Here is a 15,684-nt window from a genome sequence, read left to right on the forward strand (position 1 = left end):
ACTTGTTCTCAGCTTGCAATACCTTACTTCTAATGAGACTTGGTTATAGCAGCCTTAGACCCTGGTCCACAACTAAAATGGAGATAATGTCAATATAAAAAGCAATCCCTATATGACGGCCACACCATGGCTTTATGCTGTGCAGCAGCTTTGAGTGCTTGGAACACAATGAAAGAATTATCAAAGAAAGCTGAGTCATTTATTAAAGTCATACAGGGTCCCAAAAAAACCTTCACTGATTTCTTAAAAAGATTCACAATACCCATAAATGGTATGATACAAACTTCAAAAGCTAGACAGATAATTGAAGCTCTTGCTTAAGAAACTGCTAATTCCCAATGCAAAAGGATAATTAGGCATTTAAAAGTGAGGTCTGCATTCTAGCAAAAAATGGATCTGAGATACAAATAATATTGAATCTCATGATCATTATGATACATGGATAGAAGAGGTCATTTCCAGAGGCTTGAAGAAAAATCAAAATATCAAGTGTTTCAATTGTGGCAAACAAGGTCACCTTAAAATAGATCGTAAACAGGAAATTAGTAGAAGCAATTTGTTTCTAAGCATAATTCAAACAGAATGACCCTTTCTTCTGAATTATGTAGAAGGTGCCACAAAGGCAGGCATTAGATTATTGAATGTAGATCAATAAAGGAGAGTTAAGATAACCCCTTGCAATAATATATATATATATATATACCTCTTGCAGTCCCCTGTGCCAAAGGTGGTTCAGTTATTGTCATCTTGTAGGAAACTTCTTCTCAGTGTAAATAAAGAATGTAATGTTTTGTAAGAAATCCTACTTCTCTGGATTATAGAACAACTATAGAATAGAGAACAATAATACAGGAGAAACCATAAAGCAATTATTTTGGTAAGCTTCTATAAATTAACAAAGACCTAAATAAAAAAATATAAATTAATAATATTGTCATTGAAGGTCTGATAGACATAGGTGCAGATGTAAGTATAATTGCACAAGAATCATGGCATCCAAAAGGTCTCTTTTGGTGATAATTATTCAGCTTTTATGGGCTGTAACATTATCTCAGATAAAACAGAACATGTGATGGGTCAAATATATAGAACCAAAGGACAGAGAGAAAAATTAAAGCCATGTGTGGATAATATAACAATGATTTTTGGGTGGAAGTGAATTGTTACAGCAATGAAATACTCTGATTAATACTCTTCAAAACTAGAAACAAACCATATCTCAATGTTTGTTTCTGGGAAAAATACTACAAGATATTATAAGAACAGTTACCAACCATTCAGGTTGTATAAGAATAGGGCAAAACAACTGCAGATCTTTCAAAGGCTCCAATAGTCCTATCTTTAAAATGTTTGACTGACAAACCTGTATGGATCATGAAATGGACTTTCACAACAGAGAACCTGTAGGTCTTAGACACAACTGGTTCAGGAGTAGCTAAATGTTCAGCATATTGAAGGATCAACCCGCCCTTGGAATTCTCCTGCATTTTTTTTAAAGAATGTAGAAAATGGAGAATTAAAAAGATCTAAGGGCTGAGAATAAGGAGATTCAGTCAATGAGTTATTTATAGTATGGAATTCCCTTGCCTTGTCTATTACCCAAAGGGTGGGCTCTCAGTTAATGATTTAAACTATTGTTTCTTCACTATACCTTTACAAGAAAAGGACTGAAAAACAAACTTGTCTTCATGTTGCCTACTTAAAATAATTCTCAGGCTTTTAAGAGATATCAACGAAAGAATATCCCACATGGAATGCTAAATTACCCCACCCTGTGACAGCATTTTGTATATCAGCTCTTAGAGATGATACACATGCAGTTTTCTCAGTCTATAGTTTACCATTACATGGACAACATCTTATTAGTTGATTAAAATGTAGATACTTTAGAAAAATGTTTGAAGAAGTAAGGGAAATTTTGCCTCCAATATGTCCAACTAAAATCCAATTAAAACCTAAGAGAGTTTGGGAAGGAATTCTAGGCAAAAAATAAAAAAAAGGTTAAGCATGGCTTAAAACCATGATTCCTTTAAGAGAGGTTTTCCTGATTCAGCAGTAGCAGAAAAAAAGCCATGTGGTTTTGAAATGATGGCTTCCTAGGCCTTGCTGCCAATACTAACTCTGGCTTTTTCAGGAGGCTGAGCATCTGAATGGGGTTTGTAAGCAGTGGGTTACAATCTATTTAATGGTTCAACATAGACCAGCTACATACCTAGAACTGGGGCAATGTGCATGGATCTCAGAGGCAGTGAACAATTCTCTACCATGTCGGACTGGGCAGTGCCAAAATTCAAAGCACCATTAGTACTAGCCACACCATTTAGAATTTGTTTCCTGCGGGATTGTAAAGTAGCAACTTATGTCTATTTGTTATTTTAGCATTTAAAACTAATTGCATAGTAAGAAGAAGGTATGGTTTGAAAAAGAGTGTGAATAGAAAATACCACAAAATGTCTGTCATTATGTAGAAAGGAAGAAAGAACTGCCTCTCTCTTCTTCTTATAGTTCCCAGGGTGGGACCGAGGGTGGAACTCAGTGCCACAGGAGTGGCTTTCCACCCTCTGGGTAGAGATGGTCCTGTGGAAAGGTATGCTGACACAGCCCACTCCACTGACCACACACTTTTTCTAGTCCCTCTCATATAACCACCCATAGAGAGCTGCTGTCACCAGACCAGAGGACAGTCCACTCTTCCTCAAGAAATAGTGGTCATTTTCCCACCTGAGCTGGTCAGGGGTATCCTGAGGTGAGAAATAGAGGAAAGATATAGGAAGTGATTAAGTTCCCCCACAGGTGAAAGTCAAACAGGCCCTGTGCCTCTGAGATCTCCTGCCCACAAGTGTCAAAGTTAAGGCCCCCACACTTGACCAGGGCACAGACTTGAATGTAGTAAGTGCCATGTACCGTGTGGAGCCCATCAAAGATACCCAGGGCATACAGCTCTTTGGACAGGGTGGGCCTCTCATAGAGTAAGTGACAGCAGAATCCATTAGAGCAGACCTGGACATAGCCTTCTTTTCCCCCCGACAGGCACCAGGATGAAGTTGTCATATATCATCTCTGAGTGGAAAGTAGGTGGTGCTTTCATGTTCCACTTGGCAGACACCTCACAGTGCACTTCCTGGGCGTCCCTCTCACAGGACAGGTCACCAGTCAGGATTTTTAAGAACTTACTATGGGATGGGCCCGTTTCACTAGTTGCATTCTCTATCCCAACAAGTCCCAGGGGGTTTGTGGCTATCTGGGCAATTATAAGGTAACCTTCGGAGTTGTCCATGTCATGGTACCAAAAGGACTTCAGAGGGGTGTGGATGCCACTGTCAGACATCCCCAGAGTTGGGTGGTGGATGTTAGCTGCCAGAACACTGACACCAAAGGCACTGGGAAATGCTTTCTGGATTTCAATGGCTGCCAAGAGAGGCAGCTGGTTCATCAAAGTCATGGGGTACACAATGTGCTTCACCTCGGAGTCTCTGAGGAGCTGGATTGCAGGCTGAAAGAACGGGATGTCAAAGCAAGTGAACATGCCAAACTGGCCCGCAAAGGGGGTATCAAAGGTGACGAGGTCCACATGAGCAGGGATATCAAAGGCCGCCTCAAAGTACAGGTTGTGCTTACGGTAGCGGGCAACAAGGTTTCCACTGTGGCTGAACAACACATCTGTATTAAACTGGAATCTCCTGTCATGTGAGCACCTGGGGTCACTGCGAAGGCAAGGCTGTTTTGTTCCAAGATTGGCCACCAAGAACATCTGTCCCTTGATGGCCATACAACTCAGGCACTGGAGGACCTCTGTGTCATTGAACCAAAAGGGCTCCAGACAGGGGTTCCACCTGACCAGTCTGGGAGATGGCATAAAGTCCAAGAATAGGCAAATGGATGTTCTTGTGAAGTTGAACCCATGGATGCCATCTTCTGGGAACACTATAATCTGCACACCCTTCTGGGCTGCAGCCATCACTTGCTGTTCATAGATGTGGAGGTTCTGCTTCATGAGCTCCAGGGCCTGTTGGCAGCTGGTGAGCTCCAGAGGGTTTGGGCCCAGGACCGACCAATGCTCATACACTGCAGCAATGTAGTGCTTGGCCGGCCTTGCAGTGCTCCAGGGAGCTTGAGCCAAGGCCCAGCGCAAGCGGACAACAGTCGAGGAGGAAGACAGCAGGCGTGGTACTGGCTCCACTGATGGCGGAACCAGGCAAAGGCTGAATGGAGAATGGGCGTGTTCATATTATCACCTCACGGAGGAGGACTGACTCCTAGTCCCGCCCCTTCTCTTGGATAAAAGCGGTTGGCTGTCCTGTCGGTAAGAAGCAGGTGTCACCAATAGCATGTGGCTAACTCTGAAGATTTTCTGGCTTGTGAGGCTGTGGGCTGTGAGAGTGCTGTGAAGTAACTTTAGGTGGAACATGGCGGGAAGTAACTCAGAAGAGGGTAGCAACAGAAGTGAGCATCAGGTATCTGGTGCTAAAGTCATCACCCAGGCCCTGAAAAGGCAACTACGGAGGATCGCCAGCAGGAAACAGGTGTGTGTGGGGTGGGGTGGAGAGAGAGAGAGAGAGAGAGAGAGAGAGAGAGAGAGAGAGAGAGACATTTAGAATTTTAAGAAGCTGTTTTGGTCATAAAAGTATTACAGATGCACAATAAAGACAAATTCAGATAAAAAAAACACTCTCAATGCATCACAGTGTTGGATAAATATAAATATGCTTGGGAGAGAAAAGAAAAGGAATATAAAGAATTATTAAAACAGGTAAATTATTTTTAAAAAATAAAGCAAAGTCTTTAAAGAGACAGAGTAAAATTGTAGAAAAAGTAATAGAGTAAGAAGAATAAGCCACATAAAGATGAAAAATATACATAGTCTAAATTGTGTATATAATTGTGCTTTCATGAATTTTCATTGTACAGACTGTTAAACTAAACCAGCATATATACTCTAAAGAAATCTTGACTTCAAAATTTGTGTCTAAGACTATATTGATTTGGAAAATAAGTCATTCTTTTGTTTCCACAGAGGTTAAGAATTTGTGGAATCCTTCCAGACTAATGTGCTTTGACGGACCAAGACTCCGTGAATGGTCACTGTTAACACCCCCCAAAATAATTCACCCAACAAAAAGCAGAAAGCAGTTTGGAGAGAAATATGCCCATATTTCTGAATATTGTTTACAAATGTTTGTTTAATATATATATATATATATATTAATTATATATATATATATATATATTGCATTGGCAGGTATCTTGGTTTATTAATATAAATTTAAGGTCAATTTTGTTATGCTGTATATATTTATATTTCTGCTTTTGGTTAAGATATTGTGTTTGTGCAGCCTATTTAAAATGTAATGTTTAATTAAGAAATATGGGTTAATAGATAACCATCTATAAAATTCAAGCTTGTACTAATATTAGTTATGTTTTCTAGATATATAGAGATATACTTCCATTAGATGGCTATTCTTTAAATCTTTCAGAGACCTTGTGAATATGGCATTTTAAATGTTTAATAATTTTGTACTTTCCATGCCAATGAGACACATTTGTTTCTGGCAGCACCAATCTACTTCAAGAGGATAATGGGCATTGAATAGGCTCCTTATGAAGTTGGTTAGCCATTTGGGCAAGAAAATTATCTTGTCTAGACTGCTTGATGTTATGCTGAATGAACTGAACATGCAGGAGCCACAGATAAATCACTGCTGAACTTGCCAAAAGGTAAAACAATCTTTCAGGGTTGTTGCTTCATGAAAGAGTTTGCTAGATTTCCTGCAGGACACAGAAAAATAAGTGTGACAAACTACCAATATAGGCAAAACTGTCTTTGAAATTTACTGCTACATGGAAAAGTCTGTTGGATACTATGGTCCTGTAGGCTGAAGGTAGATGCTTCAATGATATAGAAAAACTTTGGGTGACTGTTCAGGTAGTGAGTTGTCTCTGTCAATTCTAGAGTTTTGGAAGTTGTTTACAATTTACTTCCTGTTTACTTAGGTAGTAGTATATTATTCTGAAATCTTTGATGGAGTTGAAGAATAGATATAGTTTTTGATAGTTATGATAAAAGATAAAGTAGACATAGAATTTTAACTATAATTCAGTTTTGTTATATGTAATTTAGTGTGTTAAAGTTAAAACATTCCTTTTTATTTAAACAGAAAAGGGGAGATGATGTAGCATTGCCCTCTGTATGCTGTGAATACCATTGGCTAATACAGAAACCATCTTTGCTTGTTATAAGGCAAAATAGTAGAGCTTGGCAGGGAAAACTAAACTGAATGCTGGGAGAAAGAAGGCAGAATCAGAGAGAAGCCATGTAGCCCCACTGGAGACAGATGCCTGATAAGCCTCAGCCTCATGGCAATACATTGATTAATGGAGATGTGTTAATTTAAGATATGAATTAGCCAGCAATATGCTTAAGCTACTAGCCAAACGTATAGCAAATAATATGGTTTATGTGTGATTAATTCCTGACTGAGCAGTTGGGAACAAAAAAATGGCCTGCCTATAACATTGTTAAGGATTATAAATTGCTCTTGAGAAAAATATACAAAGAGGAGATTCTATTACCTATTTAGGCTATATAATAGATTTTAAAAATAGACACCAAAAGGTATAAAGTAGGAGAAATTGATTGTAGATGGTTAATGACTTTCAAAAATTGCTAGGAGACATTTCCTATCCATGGCACACTGCAGGGATAAAAACTGGACTGAATAAGTTCAAAACCTCAGAAATTGGTGAGAGCTTAAATTGCCCTAGGAAATTATCCACTGAAGCTGATAGAGAACTGGCTTTGATGAAAGAGAAATTACAAAATAAACATGTCATTCATATGGATATGAATCTTCACTGCATTCTGGTAATAATACCCTCCAAGAATTTTGCCCTACATGATTTTTAATTCGGATGGATGTTGCTATATTAGAATGAATATTTTTACCACATAAACCGAGTAAAAAATAAATAAAACTTATATGGAAAAGTTCTCTGAACTGATTCTAAAAGTAAAATTGAGACCTTGTCAGTCAGCAAAATAGACCCAGGAGAAATTATAGTATTTTTTAATAATTAAAATGACAAATTATGGGCAGAAAGTGATCCTTGGAAAAGACCTTCTGTGGGAGATATTACCAATAAATATACATAAAGAAAGAGAATTAAGTTTATAAAGAGAACTAGATAGATTCTTTATCACATTTTAATGGCAATATCAATATTTGGAGCCCCTATATTCTGTAATTATGCAAATAAACCAGGAAAAGTAAGTTACAAATCGGAAATTTTAAGTAAAGTGGATCAAAACTCTTAAGATTTTGTTTAACGGTCACAATTATATGTTGTCTTTGGCTATAATAAATTTTATGAAACCTGTCCACATAGTTATTGATTAACAAGGTGCCTAAAGGGTTGTTTAGCATATTTAAACTGCTCAATTTATACCAGATAATATAGAATTGACTTGATTATTTATTCAGTTATAAGAGATAACCAAGAATAGGAGTCATCCTGTATATATTACACCCATCTAGTCCCATATTGGTCTGCCATGGCCTCTAGCAAAAGGTAATGAGGAACTTGATCAACTATTAATTGGAAATGTGCTGAAAGCTTCAAAATTTCATTAAAAACATGTCAATAGAAAAAAGTTATAAAAGATTCACTAGTGATTAAATTGACAAATTATGGTCAGAAAGAAAACCCTTGGAATGATCTTGTAGTAAATTCTAGTAATTTTTGGGTATTATTAACAAAAAATACTCCCAAAAGCAAGAGAATTTGACTCATAAAGATAATTAATTGTGTCTTTCCTCACATAGTACAGGACACATAAATAACTGGAGTGACTAAATTCTATACTGGTGAAAGTAAATCAGGAAAAGTAGGTTACAAATCAGAAAATTTAAGTAAATTGGATTAAAGCCCTTATGAGTCTGTCCAAAAGTCAGAATTATAGGCTATTCTTATGGTACTGAGGGATTTTAAGGAAACTCTTTATACAGTTACCAATTAATATTTTGCAGAAAGAGACGTTTTACATATTGAAACCACTGGCTTTATACCAGATGATATATAATTGACCTTATTATTTATTCATTAATAGGATACAATCTAGAGTAAGTATCATCTCATATACATAACACACATCCAACCCATAAGCATCTGCCAGGACCTCTAGCAAAAGGTAATAATGAAATTTATCAGTTATTGAATGTAAATGTGTCAAAGGTCTTGGAATATTATAGATAAAACTCACGTCAATAGCAAAGGTTAAAAACAGATTTTTCCATTACATAACAACAAGACAAGGAAATTTTAAGAAAATATCCCTTTTGTTCTTTATACATTCAAACATCACTACCTGTAGGAGTAACCCAAAGGGTAATCAAAGGAATGAAATCTGGCAGTTGGATGTGGTTCTGTTTTGTAGAATTTGGAAAACTAAAATATGTTCACTACAACATTGATGCATATTCAGGTTTTCAATGGGTAACTGCTTTGAGTTCAGAAAAAGCTGTTTCAGTATTCACATATTTGCTTGAAGTTATACACATCTTGGGTATTCCTGTACAAATAAAGGCAGACAATGCTCCATCATATCCTTCTCAAAAAAGAAAATAGTTTTTTGCTTATTATAATATAAATAATATTATAAGAATACCACATAATCCTGCAGGATTGGCAGTTATGGAAAGCTCAAATCAAACTCTAGGATATGTTAAATAAATAGAAAGGGATGATAAATACCCCCAGAAATTATATGATGCTTTATTAAATATTAATTTCATAAGTGCTAATAAAAAAAGAACAACAACTGTGGAGAGGCATTGGGTAGTAGAAAAACTACAGAATTAAATCAACCCATTTACTTTTAAAACATACTGACCTCAGAATGGAGACCAGGGCATGTGTTACTTTGGGGAAAAGGTTTTGCTTTTGTTTCTACAGGAGAAGAAAAGCTATGGATACCATCAAAATTGATAAAGGCTTGATTTGAACAGGAGACACATCTTAATTAGAAGAGATGATAGCTCATTAAGCACCATGGGTGTTTATTCTAAACTAACTATAATGCTGACAAATGCTTTTTACTTGATCAGATAGAACTTGCCAAAAGAGAATCCTCCAAAATTAGTGTTAGGGAAGGGTTTTGATTCTGTCTTTTTAGGAGAATTAAAACATTCACCTAAGGAATCTGAAGTCTACTGGACAAATGAGACATCTGAAGAACAAGGACAAATCATCCAGAAAAGTTTCCCAAGAAAAATAATATTTTGACCTATTGGTATATCACATTTCGAACAGGATACAATTTTATTAATCTCCTTAAATGTTACTTTTTGCTATTCTTTATAGATATATAAGGCAAATGGTTTTTTTGTAGTCTCAGTCCAACTAAAAACCAAAGCTGATTTTGGTGTTGGAATGCTGCTACCTCCTTCTTTAAACTCAAGCACACTTATTAAAGTGATATCCAAAGTCTCTGTCTCATGGCAGAAGAGCTACCTGATAAGGGACAGATGAAAAGCAAATATATAAAGGCAAAATAAAAAGAATGCATTCCTATTAGTTATTGTCTGACACTGCATTTCTCATACAAAAAATGTGGCTATTGGTGCACTCCTGATACTATTGAATATAAGTGAGGAGCTTTGTCCCCACTGGCGATCTTGGAGATAAGAAGACTTCCTTTTGAAAGTTTATTTCTTCTTAATATTAAGGTTTTGAAGGGAAATCACGACTATTTGTTTTCCAAAGGGCATACTGATATTGTAAACAAGAGAATGTTACAGGTGCTCTAGTCACCTAAGTGTTAGTAACAAATCTTATGGCTGTTAATTACTCTATGTATTTAACACACTGCTGTCCATCTACAGAGTAGAAATCCTAATTACTTAAAATTTATTTCATTGTTGCTAACTTTCCACTGAAACTATGAGACAGAATCTGTGGTAAGCATTAATCATGAGGTCAGCAAGAAAGAAAGTAGAGGCATTGTATGTGTTTCTAAGAACATTATGGGGCTCTTGTACATTTCTCTGCAAAAATGAATTCTGGATTTCTTAGGTAGAAGATAGGACACAGAGATACACAAAGCAGTTTTATTTGGAAACTTCTCTAATAATTGCTGTTAACTGGTCATCTTTTTTCATATATGTCTAAAAGAGTCCAATATTTTTAAGGGGTAACTGAAGGAGTCAGCAAAAAGAGCAGATACCTTTGATAAAGAAACCTAGTCATATACAAGGGACACTGGAGAAAGTGGGTGCTGTTAAATTGTCAACTCTATTCATCACAAATATTTTTGTTCCAATCAGTGTGGCAATGAATGACACTAACTTGTACGTTATTTTTTCTCCTTATTGAATGGTACAATATGAATGCTTGAGTTCCTGCTGTATTTAGGTTTACATTCTCAGCATACTTGCTCAGGTTATTTTCTGGCTACAGCAAATGCACTTTCCTTACAAAATGCTTAAAATCAGTACTGTTCACTTCTTTCCACATGATGTCCAAAGAGACTGGCGCTATGTCCAATATCACAGTTGTGAAAGCAAGTCAAGGATTCACAGCCTGTTCTTTTATAAACATAGTGCCATGTAAGTGATTATAGACTACCAAACCACATATTAAAACTGGAATAAAAATACATTATTATTAGAGGAGATTTAACCTCAGAAGTTAGACAGTGGCTTAGTGGTATATCTTCAGAGAAACTTACATACATGTGCTTTCTAGGTTGAAAATGGTATTCTGAGACACTGCATATGCTTTTTACTCTACATACTTTAAATGTAACAGTTTGAGATGAGCATACCTTGACTCTCATATCTGCTATTTTCATTATTTCCTCATTGTTTTTAGTCAGTTCTGCATTTGCTACAGAGAACAGAGTTTTTATATCTTTAAATACTATATGTCAATTTTAACTAAAGCAGCATGGTACACAAATGGTATTTAGATAAATATGCTTCAGGAAAAGTCTATATTCAAATTTGATAATGAAGAAAAAATTTAATAAATGGACTATAAGAGAATTTAAAACTTATTAAATTAATCCCTTTTAGGATGCACTTCTAAATAATTTTAAGAACTTTATATTTCTCATAGAAGTATATCTTAAGTTGAAAATCAGCATCAATATTGTAATAAAATGCAAATTTTCTAAAATGTTTGGCAATTAAGAAAGAAAAGTATTAGAAGGGTAGAAGGGCTAAGGTTTCCTGAAAGATAATCATCTGACAACTGTGAAATGAAATTCTTAAGGGCATTTGTATTCAGTAATATTTTATTGAATTATTTTTCTGTTATTGTTTCATAATTATCAAATTATTCCACTGAACCACTGAAGATTTCACCTTTGATGTCATGAGGGTGACCATCATCCACACTGCAGTCCCCAGGACCTTCTTTTTTTAAGTTTATTTATTTATATTTTATATACGAATGCTCTGCATATATACTTGCATGCCAGAAGAGAGTATCAGATCCTATTATAGATAGTTTTGAACTACCTAGTTTTTGCTCAGAGTTGAACTCAGGACCTCTGGAAGAGCAGTTGGTGCTCCTAACTGCTTAGTCATGTCTCCAGTCCTAAAGTCTTTTTTAAAATAAATAACACTTATATTTATTTTTGAATTTTTGTTCATTTGTTTGAAGACAGGGTCTCATATATCAAGCTTATTGTATAACTTTCTATGAATTGAAGAATGCCCTTCCTCTGCTTGCTGAGTGCTGGATTGTAGTTATGAACAACTGTGTTTGGCCAACATGGCCTTGAGTTTATTTGTGCAAGGATTTGCTGTATTTTATTTTATGTATGTGGGTGTTTTTCTACGTGTGTGTCTGTATAACATGCACATATGTAATGTCTACAGATTCCAGTAGAAAGCATCAGATCCTTATGATATGGAGTTGCAGAATGTAGAAAGATTTCAAGTAGGTCCTAGAAATTGAACTCAGATTCTCTGTAAGGGCAGTTAATGTTCCTAACTACTAAGTAATCTTTTCAGCACATTATTTTAAAAAGTAATTTCATTGTTATGAATATGCTAAGATTTGAGTACTAGAGAGTTTTAAGAAATGACTATATGAATTTTTGCCTTTAAAAATTACCTTATCTACCAGTTGGTGGTGACACATGCCTTTATTCCCAGCATTTGGGAAACAGAGAAAGGTGAATCTCTGTGAGTTTGAGGCCAGCCTGGTAAACAGAATGAGATACAGGACAGGCTTCAAAGCTCCACAGAGAAATCCTATCTCAAAAAACATTTACCTGATCTGTCACTATGTCTGTTTATTTGACGCTGTTTTATTTTTAAAATATTTATTATTTTTTTTATAAAACATATTTTAATCCTATTTGCTTCCCATATCAAGTCCTCATAGATCCTCCTACCCACCCAAACCCTTCTTCTCTCTATCTCAAGAAAATGAAAATCAAAGCATAAACAAACAAAAGCAATGAGGAAAAAATGCACTCATATAAAAATTAAATTCAATTTAAAATTGAACAAATTGTTTGTGGTCACAGGCTATGCTCTGGAGGGCAGTTGCTATGTCCAGTGATGGTCTATTGGAGAAAACTGATTTTACCTTTCCCAACATGAAACTACTGCAAATAGTTTCTTAGGTGGACTATCAGGTACTTCTTTTCAGTGCTGTGATTTTTGTCTACTTTCAGACTGTGTGGGTCTTATGCATAAATGTTTTCACAGTCTTTACTAATTCATTATGTATGTGACTCCTTTTGTGTGTAAAAGATCTGTTTATGTGCAATTATCTATCACTTCTGGCTCTTACATTCTTTTTTCCACCTCTTCTGCAGAGATGCCTGAGATTTGAGGGGAGGGGCTGATAAAGACATCCCATTTCTGCTTTAGTGATCCAAACTATCTCATTCAAAACTTCATCTTCATAATTTCATATAATGTTCCTTGGGGGATTCCTTACAGTTAATTAGATTATATCTGAACTCATTAACTTTAGCAAACTCTTTTGAAAACATCCATAACCTTGTAACTCTTGTGTTTTGCATGCCTATAAAACCAGCAGAATCACATGAACACTGCTATGAAGTTTGCCCATCAACTTAAGAGTGAATTTGATCCCCTTTTTCCACAGTGGCCTCAGTATGTCTTTGAGGTTAAACCCAAACAAATTCTGGCTTATTCATTTGACTTTGAGCAAGATAGCTCTTCAGCAATATTATCAGTTCAGTTTCTTCCTTTTCAATTGAATTTGCATCTTTATAACCTGGAACATTCAATGAATTAGGTTTCACTATCAAGCTCTTCTGCTGGTCTTAGTGGAAATTTTAATCTTTCTCAAGATTATGGAAATCTCTTTAAGGATGATATTTGTTTACTCTAAACATTCCTGTTCAAAACTTTAAAGGTTGTTAATACTCTTTTCTTCACCAAATTGTATACTTCTCAAATCTTTCACAATGAGAATTTGAGTAGCTACCTTTAATTTTTCTCCAACAAGCAAGCTTTCCATTTAATTTTCATTAAGCCAATATAGGAAGAGAATGAAGTCAGGTTACCTCTCAAACTGTGAAATAAATGATCTCTAGTCTAATTACTGATCGAGTTTTTGTTTCTGTCCTCAGTTCTGAGTGTTGAGAACTCCGTGGTCACAATTCTGTCAGCATTCTGGTCTTCTTACTCTCACTATCAAGTCCTATTATGCTGTCTTTAAAACACAAATCTAAAGCCCCTTTGTTGTTCCATAAACCACCTCCCAAACTCTAGGACCATATGAGTAATTTGACTTCAGCAACAAACCTACTTCTCAGTACTAATTTTATCTGTTACTTTATTTTCTCCCTTTGCAACTTAATAACATAATAAAAAGCAACTTAAGAAGAAAAGGGCTAGAGTCCACTAATGAGTGAGTATATTCCATATTTATCTTTTTGGGTCTGGGTTATCTCACTCAGGATAGCGTTTCCTATTTCCATCCATTTGCATGCAAAATTCAAAATGTCATTATTTTTTTACTGCTGAGTAGTACTCTAATGTGTATATATTCCACACTTTCTTTATCCATTCTTCCATTGAGGTGCATCTAGGTTGTTTCCAGGATCTGACAATTACAAAATAATGCTGCTATGAACATAGTTGAACAAATGCTTTTGTAGTATGATTGGCATCTCTTGGGTATATTCCTAAGAGTGGTATTGCTGGATCCTGAGGTAGATTAATTTCTAATTTCCAGAGAAACCACCACACTGATTTCCAGAGTGGTTGCACAAGTTTGTAATCCCACCAGCAATGGATGAGTATTCCTGTTGCTCCACATCCTTTTCAGCATAGGCTATCATTGGTGTTTTTGATTTTAGCCATTCTGACAGGTGTAAGATGGTATCTCAGAGTTGTTTTGATTTGCATTTTCCTGATTGCCAAGGAGGTTGAACATGACCTTAAGTACCTTTTGGCCATTTGAACTTTGTCTGCTGAGAATTGTCTTTTCAGTTCAATACTCCATTTTTTTTAATTGGGTTAATTAGAATTTTCATGTCCAGTTTCTTGAGTTCTTTATATATTTTGGAGATCAGACCTTTGTCTGATGCGGGTTTGTTGAAGATCTTCTCCCATTCAGACTTTAGCCATAAACAAAGGCCATTAAGACTATAGTTGACAAGCCTAGAAAAGCCAAATAACAAGGAAAACCCAAAGAAAAACCTCTTTTTTTTTCCCATAGATCCTCTTGGAAATTGGAAGCAAACAAAATTGCTGGTCAAAAGTTGGGAGCATGGGGGTAAGAGTGGGGTGGAAATGGGGGAAGGGGAGGGGGGAGAGACAAGGGAAAAAGGAAAGACTGGGGAGTGCTTGGGGGAGTAGGAGGGTGGAGATGGAGTAAGGACAGCTATAGGAGCAGGGAAGAAGATATATACAGTAAGGGAGCCATTTTAGGTTTGGCAAGAGACATGACTCTAGAGGGGATCCCAGGTGTCCATGGGGATGTCCCCAGCTAGGTCCTTGGGCAGCAGAATAGACGGTGCCTGAATTGGCCTTGCCTCACTATCACACTGATGATTATCTCGAATATCACCATAGAGTCTTTGTCCAGCGATGAATGGAGATAGAGACAAAGTCCCTCATCAGAGCAACAAACTGAGCCCCCAAGGTCCAGTTGAAGAACAGTAGGAGAGAGATGAGCAAGGAAGTCTGGATGGCGTGGGGTTGGTTCACCTACTGAGACAGTGTGCCTGTTCTAATGGGAGCTCAGCAAATCCAGCTGGACCGGGACTGAATGAGCCTGTGATCAAACCGGACTCTCTGAAAGTGGCTGAAAATGGGGGCTGACTGAGAAGCCATTGATAAAGGCACTGGGATTTGTTTCTACTGCATGAACTGACTTTTGGGATCCTAGCCTATTTGTCTCTTTGTATGCAAAGCTTCCTAGGACTGGATGAGGGGGGTGGGGGGTCTTGGACTTCCCACAGGGCAGGGTTCCCTGCCCTCTCTTAAGGAGGGAGGGTGAAAGAGGAGGGTGAGTGGGGCGAGCGGGAGGGGATGGGAGGAGGGGAGAAAATGTAAATTTTTTGAATGGAAAAATAAGAAAAAGAAGAAAGGGGTTTATATTGGTTTATAAATTGAAGGTACAGTCCATTACAGTGAAGAATACATGGTGGTCAAAGTGGCTTAGTTTATAACACTGAAGAAAATATAT

At 36.6% G+C, this 15,684-nt stretch overlaps 1 pseudogene; it reads right to left on the reverse strand.

The window, feature by feature from the left end:
* Positions 1-2,627: 2,627 nt before the first annotated feature.
* LOC121437080 lies at positions 2,628-4,408 on the reverse strand (annotated as a pseudogene).
* Between the last annotated feature and the right edge of the window lie 11,276 nt (positions 4,409-15,684).

The sequence above is a fragment of the Microtus oregoni genome, unplaced genomic scaffold, assembly GCF_018167655.1.
Source record: "Microtus oregoni isolate MIOR12 unplaced genomic scaffold, Mior012 000050F_ref0000143, whole genome shotgun sequence".
Lineage (NCBI taxonomy): Eukaryota > Metazoa > Chordata > Mammalia > Rodentia > Cricetidae > Microtus > Microtus oregoni.